We start from the raw sequence: 5,526 nt of genomic DNA on the forward strand, positions 1-5,526 counted from the left end.
ATTGTGCCCACTGTCAGTTCACACAAAGAAGCATTGGAAATCCTGACACCCAAAACTGATCTGTAAGAAGGTAAATGCAAAAGTGTCTGATCAGCCTCTACCAATGTCAGCTAATGAAGAGGTCTGGAAATGTATTGGCCATTCTTATTTTTGATATTCCTAGAAGTTTTAAAAAAAAAAGGAAATTAAGTAAAATTTAAACTTCTATTAAAAATGCTCATAGTCATTAGATATGCTATGGAGAATAACATTCTACAGTAGTCACTGTAATCAAACAGAATGACAAAGAGTTTGAAGGTTGGTAGAGCTCTGTTGCACTTCTATCATATAAAATTTATCTAGACAAGACCCTATACAAGTGTTAAGCACATAATCACTGTACATCCATGTGGAGCCAAGCACCATTTACTTTCTACTTTTTCAACAGCCTTTTTCAGCATAAACTTATGATTCTGCCCATCTCTTGGTCCATGCTTTCCCCTCAATCCTACGTAGTGAGCAAGAAAAAAAGTAGCAAGAACCTGTTTCAGAACTCCATGTCATCTTGCCACACCTTCCCTGTGGGGCCCTATGATGAGTTCCTGAATTATTGTCCCTCTGAATACTCCCATATATTGCTGAACCCTTTTACTTACGTGTATTGCATTGTTCAAGTCTATCTGAAATCAAACCTCTTCTCCCACAATTCCTTCAATTCATCAAGGAGTTCTTCAAAGAAGTCAGTAGGAAGAGTGGATTATCCTTTCTACCTTCAAATGTGAAGAGAAAATTATGTGATTCTAATGTAGGATGTTGAGCTCAGTATTGCGCTCTCTCTTTTTAAAAGGATGCATTAGAGAAGGATTTATGTCCTACATGATTAACAGGATCTTAGGATAAAGATTTCCAAGAGTTCGAGACTCAGGGAAACTTTATGGGGGCAGGTGTAAGGGACTGGAACAAAAGCAGCCTTGTCTAATGGTTAGACCACTGAGGGAAAGCAGGGGCTTGGGCTTGGGCCAGAGGGCAGGAGCCATATGCTAGAACCAGAGGAAAATCCAGAGGCAGAGTCCACAATACAGTCCAGGATCAAAATCTGGGGATCAGATGCCAAGTACCAATCCAAGGGGCAATCCAAAGGGCAAAGTCTGTAAACAGAGCCAAACCAGGGTCTGGAGTCAAGAAACAGATCTACAGGGAAATCTAAAGCCAAAAACCAGGGTCAGGAACCAGGCTTGCCACAGCAAAACTGTTGACTGACCTGCAAACCTAGAACCCCAGCTGGTGTTAAATGGATAGGCAGCACTCCCAGCATCCAGTCGGGATGCTCGCGACCCCTAAACTGGAGCAGAGTTCACTAGCTGAGGCTTGCTGCGGGTGTGACTGCTGAAGTACTTGGCCCAGGCTGGCCTGCCTGATTGGAGTCCCTGACAGCAGGACAGAGACTGTTTTTCACTCTAGAATCTAGTAAAACACTAGGAAAAACTAGTCATGATTCTTTTCTTACTGATGCTATAATAGAGAAAACAAAATGAGCTGTATTGGTTGAAAAAATGTTTGGTTAAGTATCCTATAATTTTCTGCTAATTTGTTAAATGTGTCACAAAACTATTGCCACAGCCTGTATTAAACCATCTTAGGTCCCTGATTTCTGTTATCTCTTAGTTTTGTAACTGTTGAAAAATGCCTTTTTGTTTGCACCAGTACAGTGGAGACAAGGATTAAGCCCACTCTCTAGTGTCCTATTAAGCTTTGGCAAGACTCTTAAAATGACTTAAAGCTTTCACTTCTTTTAAACAAATAGGTACAAGGCACTTCCTCAACTGGCATTAATAAACATAGCTCTGTTGACTTCCACAGAGTTCTGTCAAGTTAAATTACTTGGTGTAGCTCATACAGAATATTGCAGTGTTGTATTTTGTTTTCGTGTTCTAGAAAACAAATTGGAATAAAAAGTCCCTCATGAACTAGGCAAGTTAACTGCAGGTGAACACAACTTTCTCTATGAAACAGTAGGAGGATAGCTAGGATTTGAAGTCCGATGTCTTAGTTAGTATCTGAAGACCTGACTGTGCCCCGCCCCCCCTTCCTATTTTTGGAAGAGGTGAAATGAAATATAATTGCACTTGCTGCAAACTTTGTGGACTGGTGAGAGTCTGCCAAGTTCAAAATGACTGTGCACTTTACTCTTTGATCTTGCACCTCTTTTTCTCTTAGAAAGCCTTGGGAGTTAACACATCATTTAGAGATATAACTTTGTAACTGTTTTGCTTTATAGCCATGGAAAAATGTAAAGAAATGTCCCCAACTTGGGGGAAAAGGAATTAATATACCCTATAAATCAGCATTGATTAATCCATCAGGTTTTGATTTATGAAATAGGAGCTTGATTTAATATATTGTTCCACTGTTTTAAAAGTCTTTCAATTGATATGAAACTTGGGCAATGATCCATTGTATTATCAACGCATGTTTCAGGGATACTTAATGACTCAGCTATAATTATTTTTATTCATCTAGTTTATTAGTAAAATTTAACTCAGTTTATACATTAATTTAACTTTGATGTAAAAGTCTATTAATATAGATCAGTTCTGATGGCTAGATTAATGTTTTAGTTAATTTTCTGCATTCACTCTTGGCACAATTAAGACTTTCAGTCTAATTGAGTTCTTCAGCATTGCTTAACAGACAATTGCTTTTCTACCTTAAGAAATCTCCCTTAGACTCTCCATTTCTTCAAGTACAATAACCATTCTTAGTTCTGAAAGCATTTTTTGTAAATAGTAACAATTCTAATTGACAGCTGGCTTGAAGGGTGACAGGCAGGGTTGAAATTGTTGGACACAAGGTATCCTACAATCCTTTTTCACAGCTGTAAGGACATGAGAAATGGAGTCTTTGGATAACTCATTGAATAGAGGTTTTTTTATTTTTGTTTTTAATAGCAGGCCTTGTAAATATAGCTTTTTTCTTAATTCTTGTGAAACAAGACCTTGCTTGCACCAGCAAGATCTTCCACATTTTTGGAGAGGAAATATAACTATGTATTTTCAGTATTTCATGAATTTTCTTACACAAGATGTGTGATATATTAATACATAGTTTCAGTGCCTTTGAAGAGGAAGAAGTATTTTCAGTATGCAATTCCAAACCTATGTGTAACAGGGTGCCATTCCCAGGGGCATTTGAGAATGCCCAGAGGCAACCCCAGAGTCACTTTTGAGTATTTCATTTGGCTTTTGGGAACAGACCTCCCTTCACTCACCAGCCACATTTTGGTGTTTCTTTGGGTTCTCAAAAGGGGGGCTGCCCCAGGGTTTCCCAGATCTGGTCTTTGCTCTCCAACCTCTGGAGGTGAGGAGCTCCTGCCTTAAGGGTGAATTGCATGACTCCATCCTGCCCTTATCATGCCCCATGCCTCTCGGGTGTTATCTGCATCTCTTGTTCATTCTGTTGAGGGCTCAGCCAACACCACTTCCACCCCTTTCACAAAGTAGCTAAGCCATCCAGCTTAGACCCACTGTGTCAGGTTCAGCTCAGAGGCAGTAGCTTCAATCAATCTGACCTGCACCCCCTGTGGTGCTGGGCTGTCTGGCCCCTGTATCTGCACCCCTGTGGGTGCTAATGAGGCCTCCACCTCCCCTATAGCCTTAACCACAAACCAGATTAAATTACAACAAAAATAGTAAGCCCCTGGGCTATAACAAAGAAAAGTTAATGGAGGCAGTTAGCTTGCTCCATGTCTCTGAGTCCCATGTTGCTCTCACTTGTAGGGCTGCTGTAACTTTGCTTGGAGCCTTCAGGAGTCCACCCTGTGTCCCAGCCTGAGCTTCCTTTGGCTAGCTCAGACCAGGGTTTACATAGTTCTGGCCTGAGCCCTCTCGCAGTCACCTGACAGCCCTAGTCAGCTGGCTGGCCAGCAGGGCTTAGCCTTCCTAGTAACAGGGCTAGGGTTCCCTGTTACACACCCACATAACCTCTTCTCTTTTTTGTGGTTTTTCCTTCTCTGAACCTTCTTCTTTCTCATATTGTCGTGAGAAGTCAACACTCACATTCTTGATCCCTGGGCAATGCTCCACTACAAAACAGTATGGTTGAAGATGGAACAACTCTTCTGTGAAGACTGCATAACTTGCTCCTTGTCTGTAGGAGCCTGCATCATGGAAGGAACCATGGAAATCAGTTCCTCAAATGCAACTCCCCAGAAATGAGGAAGATATTTAGATCAGTCAACTGTAGTGATACACAAAATTACAGCCTTATCTCTTTAGTAACAAAAAATAAGGCTGAGATTGCCTTTTAATAGTGAAATAACAGGAAATCTGTCACCTGGGTTCTCATTATCCAGAAATGTAGAACTATAAAGCAGATAAAATCAGCAATGAGACAATGTTACTGCATTTAAGTGGTATCTTTTACATTTTTAATAAACTTTTGGTCCTGGGGCCTGCTATAGAGGTAGTTGAAATTAGTGGATTCCTGTTGATTTCCATGGGTTTTAGATCAGGCTCTTGAAAACCAGATAACTATTTTATATTGCTTGTTTCATGTAAGTAAAAATCACATTTCTAGTGTAGTACTTAGAGTTTGATCTTACTCTTACTGAAGTTAATAGGAGTGAGCTCTAGATGGTTGTTCCTCAGAATGGTCCTCTGAGTATCCTTAATACCTACCAAAGTCAGTAAGAGTTGAAGCAGCTCAGCACATTACAGTATAAAACTCTAAAGCTATGAACATTAACCATACTATTGCACCACTTGCTGCAATGAAGAAGCAATTTATGATGCTTACTGTGCACCTATATGGAGTTTAATAGTAATAGGTTCACAGCAAATCTTTTATAAGTATTTTTAGTGGATGATAAGAGCTACTCACAAGATGTTAACAGTAGGGTTCAGGCCAAGTTCTTCCAAAACAACTTCTATTCTTCAGTGTCAGCAGAAATATATTAAAAGACAAAAAAAACCCCACTGTTCTAAATATGTATGTGGTTCACCACAAACACCCATGTACAAGCTTGAATGAAGCAGTGCCTGCTTGCCTTAATATTGAACTTAATTCACTCAGTGGGTCTGAATACACCAGAACAATTTTAAGGGTGTATATTTGATACAGATAGTATATGAACCATGTGTGTATGAACAGAATGGATTCTCCTGAGGTGAACTGAATAATCTATTCATTACTTTGACATTAATTAATAATGCCCTAATGGAATATTGGTATGGGAACAAAAGTTTTCTGAATGTTTGTTTTGGATAGTGACGCCACACATGTTTGTTAGTCATAAGTTAAACCTTTCATGTATCGCATCTTCATAAACTGCATGTGCCACATGCATTGCTTGAAACATCTACTTAAGAATAGTTTGGACTATGTGGTAATGTTAAAAGGGCTATTTTCTGTGCATTTTCTCCTGTCAGTTAGGCGTCTTTTCTTTACAATCTTTTGAAAGGTGTAGGAGCCAAAGGGAGAAAGCCAATAGTCAAATCAGGTCTGGCTCCAGCTGCCCATAAACAGACAACAGATGATTCTCTCAGCAGG

Source organism: Alligator sinensis, unplaced genomic scaffold (genome assembly GCF_000455745.1).
Source record: "Alligator sinensis unplaced genomic scaffold, ASM45574v1 scaffold187_1, whole genome shotgun sequence".
Classification (NCBI taxonomy): domain Eukaryota; kingdom Metazoa; phylum Chordata; order Crocodylia; family Alligatoridae; genus Alligator; species Alligator sinensis.